The sequence below is a fragment of the Mobula hypostoma genome, chromosome 2, assembly GCF_963921235.1.
Source record: "Mobula hypostoma chromosome 2, sMobHyp1.1, whole genome shotgun sequence".
NCBI lineage: Eukaryota > Metazoa > Chordata > Chondrichthyes > Myliobatiformes > Myliobatidae > Mobula > Mobula hypostoma.
The window spans coordinates 180,990,524-181,000,251 of NC_086098.1; the positions used below are offsets into that span (position 1 = coordinate 180,990,524).

General features: G+C 48.8%; 1 protein-coding gene across 10 annotated transcripts in view; it reads right to left on the bottom strand.

Annotated features, from left to right (window-relative positions):
• LOC134342716 (nuclear receptor coactivator 3-like) overlaps window positions 1–6,540 on the bottom strand; it is a 225,418-nt gene extending 218,878 nt beyond the window's left edge. For 9 of the 10 annotated variants that reach the window (XM_063041176.1, XM_063041171.1, XM_063041168.1 and 6 more), the window contains exon 1: window positions 6,434–6,540. The gene's annotated coding sequence lies outside the window, so the exon portion shown is untranslated. Of the gene's footprint in view, window positions 1–5,707; window positions 5,727–6,433 lie in introns of those variants that run through there. The other variant, XM_063041167.1, reaches the window with a different exon arrangement.
• Between the last annotated feature and the right edge of the window lie 3,188 nt (window positions 6,541–9,728).

The following is a 9,728-nucleotide window of genomic DNA, read 5'->3' on the forward strand; positions in this document are numbered from 1 at the left end:
CCATTCCAAGGCTGCTTTATTTATCATTTAGACGTATCAGAAGATGCATAACTACAGTACTTCTGTTATTCAGATATCGCGACTTCAGAATTAAGTAGTAGTTTTGGTCAGAAGAAGTTGTGGACCACAAATAGACAGAACATAAGATCATTTGTTGGAATCACCAATACTACAGCATTTGAGCAGGGCTGAAGAAAGCCATTTGAAAGAAAAACAAACTGCTAGCAAGGCTCCAAAGTCATGCACAGGAATAAATGGGTTTTCCTGTACTAAATGTTTTGAACAGATTGGATGCATGTTACCAGGAAATGAAACAAACTATTTCTGGGGCCCATCATCAAGCACCACTTACATCCAAACCAATGACACAATATTAAATACACTCATTAGGTGGAGGGAGCTAGAGTAAAGAGGGGAGAGAAGATTAAGGTTTCCTGTATGAAATGTTCCTTTGAATAGAAAAATTTGTCCCTGCCATATTGTAAATAGTTTCTCCAAAATGAGACCTTTTTTTGAACTTTAAGTTCTCATTTTGTTCCTTTTCAAAAAAGTGTTCAAATAAAGAATAAAGAACAATAATCATGAGCCTAATAGGGGACTGATAATCAGCAGAAAGGAATTAAATTGCTTTTAGCCATTTGGCTAATAGCAGCTTAAATCATTTAGTAGTTTCTGCTGCAGAGGATACCCTCTTGTATTTTTTTTAAAGTAGGCATCAGTCCCATCACACGGACCCCAATTTTGCTGAAGCGGCACGTTTACGCAATTTTCTTTACACTGTCAACTATTTACACAGCTAAGTAGATTAAATATTTGTTCAACAAGCCCTACAATGACCTATGGAAGCTCGAACACTGACAAAATAACTACATATCCAACATCAGCGTGCAGCTCATTGTCTGATCTAAAGCGAGATAACCAAGACCATAATCTGCATTTTCTGGATCTTTGTCTGCAAAGTAAAATTCAATTCTTCTGCAAACTCAGTTGACATTTCACTGTCTACAAGAGGCTCGACTACGTACAAAAAAAAGAAAACCATTTTACCTTCTTCACTGACTGACATGTTTAAACACATCACTCCAAAAATATATGCATAATTCACATTAATTTTTTGAACCTCAATAGCTTAAGCTCAGCATGCAACATGATCTCCCAAATTCGTAAGCATTGTTCAGTTTGGAAATAAGTTATCAAGAAAACTAAGTTTTTGCTACCTATGAAGTCGTGAAACTAAATTAGCTGCAGCCCAAGGACGCATCCCTTTGATCAGGAAAATGAATGAAAAGAAAATATACAAAACTCTATACAAAAATATACAAAATATATGACTTGCTCCCTCAGTACATTCAATTTCAATCTAAAGTTAACTGATAAGCAGATACATTGAAATTGTTTGATTCTGGGTTGAAAATTCTATGAGCCTATGAAAAATCAGATTTTGAACTGGAGATTAGAATTAATATTGATGTAAGCATATCCTAAAAATGCTATACCATCTTAAAAAAACATCACTGTGCATTTTTTCATTACTTTTTACACCTAACAAAAGCTCCAACAGAAATTAGAAACATTGAAAACCTACAGCACAATACAGGCCCTTCGACTCACAAAGCTGAGCCGAACATGTCCCTACCTTAGGAATTACCTAGGGTTACCCACAGCCCTCTATTTTTCTGAGCTCCATGTACCTACCCAGGAGTCTTAAAAGACCCTATCGTATCCGTCTCCACCACCGTCACCGGCAGCCCATTCCATGCACTCACCACTCTCTGCCTAAAAAACTTACCCCTGACATCTCCAAGCACCTTAAAACTATGCCCTCTCGTGCTAGCCATTTCAGCCCTGGGAAAAAAGCCTCTGACTATCCACACGATCAATGCCTCTCATCATCTTATACACCTCTATCAAGTCTCCTCTCATCCTCCATTGCTCCAAGGGAAAAAGGCCGAGTTCACTCAACCTATTCTCATAAGGCATGCTCCCCAATCCAGGCAACATTCTTGTAAGTCTCTTCTGCACCCTTTCTATGGCTTCCACATCCTTCCTGCAGTGAGGCAACCAGAACTGAGCAAGTGGGGTCTGACCGGGGTCATATATAGTTGCAATATTACTTCTCAATTTGGATGGAGAAGGAAAAAGTATCTCTTTAAAAAATGATTGCAAGCTAGCTATTAGAATCTTGAATAAGTTACTTGCAAAGATGATGAAATCAGATTCATTAAAAACTTTAAAGAATCGGGTATATATTTGAAAAGGAAACATTCGCTGTGGTAAAAGAATTGGGCGGCTCCATCAAAACTGCCAGCAACGGAAAATGGGTTGAATGGCTACATTGTACGAATTCTGTAATTCTAAAGAGTTTTCAATCAACAACCTTTGTTTCAACTAACTATGGAGTTTATCATTTTAATAAGATCACATAAATAATGTATAGGTGCTCAAAATACCTGCTATGTAAAACGAGAGTAATGTTTTGAGTACGTTTTAAATCTTGTGTGAACATTGCACCAAATTCAAATTCCCAGCAATATGCAAGCAGATTGAAAAAGCATGCATCACATGCCTTTTCAAAGTGTCACAAGTATCAAGGCAAACAAACGCTGAAAACTACTACAGTACGTAAAACGTGATTAAGCATTTGTGCAAAACAGACCTGAAAAATATATTTGCCGTGTATGCACATTATATGGCTCAGATGAATTGCCCAGTGAAATAAATTTCTTTCTGTATCTGCTATAACACCACAGAAACTGCTAAACTTGTGCATAATCTGTTATATTAAGACAACCATTTCACAGGCTGGTGATAAGTTTAAATGGCAGGAACACTGCACATGTGAGAAGCAGCCTGAGTACAGAGCCATAAGAAAGTAGTTTACAAAATGGGGCTGAGAAGAGAATTAATATTCACCAAATGCTTAACACTGGAATAAATATGATATCACAACTAAATACTACAATAACCTAACAAATTAAATCCTAGATCCATTTCTTTGGTTAAATGCCAACGTTTCTAAAGGTCAAAATACATATTTTTGGCATAGCAAGAAATGCATGAAAACTAAAACTAACATTCAAGTCACACGATAAGCATTAACTTTTACTAACTCTGCCTTAGCCAAGATAAAAAATAATAAAAATATTCTAAAAGCAGATACGTCATCAATGCTGTATTGTTAATTAAAGGTACCCCTTGATTTTCAATTGACACCAGGAAACAAGCCCACAAGATGTCAATATTCACTGATGTGAACATCCTATCCTATTTCAAGATAGGACACTCCTTTCCCTATATCTGAAAGAAAATGGAAATATAGTAATCATCAATAACACTTCTCCAGCATCCAGGTGGTTTCAGATATTGTAACAGTGCTAGTTTTCCAGAACCACCTGATTGTAAATGCAGTCAAATTTAATACTTTGCGAGGTCACCTAATGCTGTTGCTATAACAACATCCTTTACTGTTACAGCCCGATATAACAATTGTGTGCAGGCAGTCAGTGGTTGTACTGAACAGGAAAATCTAGCATCCACCTACTTAACACTGCACACAAATAACTGCCAGCTGTTTGAAGTAAAGCACAATGCTAAACCAGTCTGGATGAACTCCCGCAAAAATTTTAGCAGTCACCATTAAAACACATCCACAACCCACTTGCAGTCTCATCACAGCAGTAAGAACAAATATTCAAAAAAAGATTTTATAGTTTTATCCTGACATTTTAATAAATTCACCAATGTCTCATAACATGGAAATAAAGTTATGTTTCCCCCTTCAAATGTTAAAATAATGTCACAGCATGATATTTTTCAGCTTTGGAAAGTCAGAATGTACCCTGTGGAAAGGGAGGCAACTGGTTCCAATTAACGTCAGGCATGTATTGCAACACAAGTTTCGGTACTTATTGGCATGCAGATTTCACAAACATTCACAACAAGTCTATAAGAGTACTCATCTGCATCCAAATCTGCAGTTTTCTGTACACGTCTCCTCACTTCATAATATTAAAGGAACAAAGGAAATTGTATTAGGTTCAATTAATGTCATAATGATATATAGTCATTCAAATACATTCCCAGGAGTAAAATAATTAAGTACCTTTTTTAAAAAGCTGGTCAGATCTGGTCAGTATTTTAACCAGAACATTGTACAAATAAACATTCTCCAGAAATACACAGCTTAGAAAACTACCTACAGGCTGTTCTAACAGGCCTGCCAATAGCAGCATCTAAACAAGATGTAGATGTCATAGCCACCAGTACTTTAGCAGCTGTCGATCAACAGGGTCTCAACAGACAACCAATGATAACGGCTTACAAATGCCATCAGCGAGTAAGCCAATAGTAGAAGTCCCTCAACCCACTGTGACCAGACTCACAAGAGCCTATCCTACTGCCGTCTGCAAATCCACAATTAGAAGCAAGCCATCAAGGAGCTGTCACGTTGAATTATCCTGCTCAACAAACAATGCTGTGCTTTCCTAATGCTCAAAATGCAGGTATTATCAGCAGTTTTATTTTTTTTTAAATAGGAACTAAATCAACTAAATCAACATCTGCCAGGAACTACAACTTAATCCATCCAATATTATCAGAACTTCATTTAAAAAATACAAAATGCTTAAATGAGATAGTTAAGCTTCAAGACTTTAGTAGCACATCACTCAAAATTAACATGTACTTCAGGTAATGCAATACGTTTCTTCTGTTGGCAGAGATATTTCATAATTACTTCAATTTGAGACTACATGTTAATATTCTAAACATACAAAATAATGGGCATAACTCGTAGCGATTACAAAATGCAATTTTTGTGGACATTTCAGCCTTGGCTGTAAATATTCTTCATGCATAAAATACTTACATCCTAATTCCTTAACATAAGCTAACTCAAAAAGAACATCGATTGTTTCATTGCAAGGAAAATAGAAAGACCATCCTCGTAACACAGAGAAATACAGAAATACCAAGCAGTAAGCAAAAAAAAACTCGACTCTGTCCAATTTACTTTGACAAAAAAGAGTTTAGTAAAAATAGAAACTATATTTTTGACTCCATTCATTAAAATACATGTGTGTGTACCACAACTGACTTCCTGTTTCTGTAATGGAGACACGGTCACTTGCATTTAGGAACACATGAAGTTCAATTCCTGGTCTGTTCCAGGAACAGCAGCTTCAGTCAGGGATTGCTTGTGGCATGTCAGTGTCAAAATACAGTGATCAAAAACATGATGCAATCTAACAGATTTATACAACAATCTGGGGCAGATGTACACACGATTGCGCTCCGAGACCAACATCGTCCTTATTTCTTCATAATAAATGCCCCTGTTGAAGTACAGTCATAGCATGATTTCTTTCTTGGTTATTAAAAGCTTCACCAGAAACACTTTCTGAGTATATCTAGCTGATTAGTGCCGATATTTTAAATCTCTATGCATTTTTAAAACAATTTGTACCTACCAGCTCATCTAGGTCTACCCAAAAAGGGCTGCTATCTCCCAACGTCTCTACCTATCGCAACATGGCAATTTCCATGCTTTGTGCAGCCCAAAGCACATCTTAATTCTCGTGTTACTTTAACGTGAGGATAAAATATAATCTTTGTTTAACGCTTTTGTCTGCATGGTTCCCTTTTCCCTCCCTAGCTGTCATAAACGCGAGTCATTTTGGGTACGATCGCACGAGTCTTACTGCCTTACCGTCTTCACGACTGCAGACAAGCAAAATAAACTAGGAGGTATTATGCGCTTTTTTGGGGGTTGTTATTGCAGTTTCAATGCAACGTAGAAGCAGCATTTAAAATTCACACTGAAACTGTAATTAAAATCCCTCCCAAACCCCGTCTTTGCCCAAAGCAACGTGACGGGGGGGAATGCTATGGCGACCAGTTGATGGCCACCAATGGGAAGGCGAGCTGAGACGGGCAGGCAAGGGTGAAGAAGCCAATGGGCGAGGACCGGGGGTGGGCTCACACTCCCAAGTTCAGTCTCAGTAATTAAGTTGTCCCGAACCAAGATCCTTTTGGGTTGAAATTTTAATTTAAGAAAGAACAATTCGATTTCCTCACCCCACTCTATCCACAAGGGGGTTAAAAAAAAAGACGCCAGTCTCGGCTGAATCAGCGACCTTCAACAAGGGGCGAGGGGGGTGGCAGGCCTATTGCCCTCGGCCAGCCCCTTGGTAACAGGTCAGCGTGTAGGGAGGGGGTCACACATTTAACTTTAGACCGGGAGAAGGGTGGAGGGAAGGGTGAAATACAGACAGACGCGGGCCGGGCCGGGCGGGGTGAGGGGATGGAGGGGCGGGAAAGAAGCATCAACAGCAGCTCCTCCACAAAGAGCAAGATCTGAGGGACGGCGGGAGGGTTGAGATCCCCGGCGCTCACGCCACCCCACCCTGGCCACGCGGCCTTGGCGCCAACTTACCGGCACGGACTGTTAGTCGAAGAAACCTTCTAATATCCTGACCTTCGTTTGCCGAAAAAAGCCGAGCCAAAGCGCCGCCATGTTGCTCCTTGTTTATTTAAATTTTGAACACTCCCACGGAGGGGCGGCGCAGTGCGCATGCTCGTGGGGACCCCACCCGCGATGCCGGCTGGACGTTGTAGTCCAACAGGAAAGGAGGGGTTGGCGGAGGGGGGAGGTTGAAGGGGGGAGGCGGAGGGGGGAGGTTGAAGGGGGGAGGCGGAGGGGGGAGGTTGAAGGGGGGAGGCGGAGGGGGGAGGTTGAAGGGGGGAGGCGGAGGGGGGAGGTTGAAGGGGGGAGGGGGGAGGTTGAAGGGGGGAGGGGGGAGGTTGAAGGGGGGAGGGGGGGAGGTTGAAGGGGGGAGGGGGGAGGTTGAAGGGGGGAGGGGGGGAGGTTGAAGGGGGAGGGGGGGAGGTTGAAGGGGGAGGGGGGAGGTTGAAGGGGGGAGGTTGAAGGGGGAGGGGGGGAGGTTGAAGGGGGAGGGGGGAGGTTGAAGGGGGGAGGGGGGGGGGAGGGGGGAGGTTGAAGGGGGGAGGGGGGGGGAGGGGGGAGGTGGAGGGGGGAGGGGGGAGGTGGAGGGGGGAGGGGGAGGTTGAAGGGGGGAGGGGGGAGGTGGAGGGGGGAGGGGGAGGTTGAAGGGGGGAGGGGGGAGGGGGGAGGGGGAGGTTGAAGGGGGGAGGGGGAGGTTGAAGGGGGGAGGGGGGAGGGGGGGAGGTTGAAGGGGGGAGGGGGGAGGGGGGGAGGTTGAAGGGGGGAGGGGGAGGGGGAGGGGGGGAGGTTGAGGGGGGGAGGGGGGAGGTTGAAGGGGGGAGGGGGGGAGGTTGAAGGGGGGAGGGGGAGGTTGAAGGGGGGGAGGTTGAAGGGGGGAGGGGGAGGGGGGTTGGGGGGGAGGTTGAGGGGGGGAGGTTGAAGGGGGAGGGGGAGGGAGGTTGGAGGGGGAGGGGGGTTGAAGGGGGAGGGGGAGGGAGGTTGAAGGGGGAGGGGGAGGGGAGGGGGTTGAAGGGGGGAGGGGGAGGGGGTTGAAGGGGGGAGGGGGAGGGGGAGGGAGGGGGGTTGAAGGGGGGAGGGGGAGGGAGGGGGGTTGAAGGGGGGAGGGGGATGGGGAGGGGGAGGGGAGGGGGAGGGGGGTTGAAGGGGGAGGGGGGTTGAAGGGGGAGGGGGGGAGGTTGAAGGGGGAGGGGGGTTGAAGGGGGGGGGGGGGTTGAAGGGGGGGACGGGGAGGGGGGTTGAAGGGGGGAGGGGGGTTGAAGGGGGGAGGAGGGGGGGTTGAAGGGGGGAGGGGGGTTGAAGGGGGAGGGGGGATGAGGGGGGGAGGGGGGGATGAGGGGGGAGGGGGGGATGAAGGAGGGAGGGGGGAGGGGGGATGAAGGAGGGAGGGGGGAGGGGGGATGAAGGAGGGAGGGGGGATGGGGGGATGAAGGAGGGAGGGGGGTTGAAGGGGGGAGGAGGGTTGAAGGGGGAGGGGGGTTGAAGGGGGAAGGGGAGGGGGTTGAAGGGGGGAGGGGGAGGGGGTTGAAGGGGGGAGGGGGGGTTGAAGGGGGAGAGAGGGGGGGTTGGGGGGAGAGGGGTTGAAGGGGGGAGGGGGTTGAAGGGGGGAGGGGGTTGGAGGGGGAGGGGGGTTGAAGTGGGGGAGGGGGTTGAAGGGGGGAGGGGGAGGGGGGTTGAAGGGGGAGGGGAAGGGGAGGGGAGGGGGAGGGGGGTTGAAGGGGAGGCGGAGGGGGGTTGAAGGGGGAGGGGGAGGGGTGGTTGAAGGGGGGAGGGGGGTTGGAGGGGAAGGGGAGGGGGTTGAAGGGGGGAGGGGGAGGGGGGTTGGAGGGGGAGGGGGGTTGAAGGGGGGAGGGGGAGTTGAGGGGGGAGGGGGGTTGAAGGGGAGGGGGAGGGGGATGAGGGTTGGAGGGGAGGGGGTTGGAGGGGGGAGGGGGGTTGGAGGGGGAGGGGGAAGGGGGGGTTGGAGGGGGAGGGGGTTGAAAGGGGGAGGAGGAGGGGGAGTTGAAAAGGGGGAGGGGGAGTTGAAAGGGGAGGGCGTGAAGGGGGAGGGGAAGTTGAAGGGGGAGGGGGTTGGAGGGGGGTTGAAGTGGGAGGGTGGAGTTGAAAGGGGCAGGGGTTGAAGGGGAGGGGGGTTGGAGGGGGAGGGGGTTTGAAGGGGAGGGGGAAGGGGGGGTTGAAGTGGGAGGGTGGAGTTGAAAGGGGCAGGGGTTGAAGGGGGAGGGGGTTTGGAGGGGGAGGGGGTTTGAAGGGGAGGGGGAAGGGGGGTTGAAGGGAGAGTTGAAAGGGGAGGGGGGTTGAAGGGGGTGGGGGTTGAAGGGGGAGGGGAGGTTGAAGGGGAGGGGGAGTTGAAAAGGGGGAGGGGGTTGAAAGGGGGAGGGGGAGTTGAAAGGGGAGGGTGTGAAGGGGGAGGGGGCAGTTGAAGGGGGAGGGGGGAGTTGAAAGGGGTGGGGGGGTTGAAGGGGGTTTGGAGGGGGGAGGGGTGTTGGAGGGGGGAGTTGAAAGGGGAGGGGGGTTGAAGGGGGAGGGGGAGAGGGGTTGAAGGGGAGAGGGAAGGGGGTTGAAGGGGGAGGGGGTGGGAGGGGGGTTGAAGTGGGAGGGGGAGAGGGGGGTTGGAGGGGGAGGGAGAGCGGTTGGAGGAGGGGGAGGAACGGGGAGGGGGAGGGATGGAGGGGATGGGGAGGGTTGAAGGGGGAAGGGAGGAGGAGGGAGGGGTTGGAGTTTGGGAAAGGGTTGGAGGGGGAGTGGGGGAGGGGTGGGTGGGTGAAGGGGAGGGGAAAGGGGTGGGTGGGTGAAGGGGAGGAGAAAGGGAGAGGAATGAAAGTGGGAGGTGAGTGCGCTGAAATGAGGGGGAGGTGGCTGGAATGGTGAGGTGGAGGAGGATGCTGTAATGGGAGTGAGTGGGAGGTGGAGGGAGGGTTGGAGAGGAGTGATAGAGTGAGGGTGGGATTAAGAGGTGGAGGGAGGGGGCGAGAGGGAGCTGGGGAGAAAGGGAGGCAGAGTGACAGAGGGAGGGAGTGGGGCTGAGGTAGCATGTGAGTGGGGGTGGAAGGAGAGAGTGAGTTGGGAGTTGAGAAAGGGGGAGTGAGAGACTGGTGGGGAGGAGTGCAAGTGAGTAGGAGGTGGGGAGAGAGGAAGGAGGCTGTGTGAGGTTGAGAGAGGGGAGGTTGAGATAGAGGGGGCAGTGGGAGGGGGAGGGAGGAATAAAGTGAGTTGGGGGTTGAGAGGGAGGGAGCAGGAGGTGGAGAGGGTGGTAGGAAGTGGGAGGTGG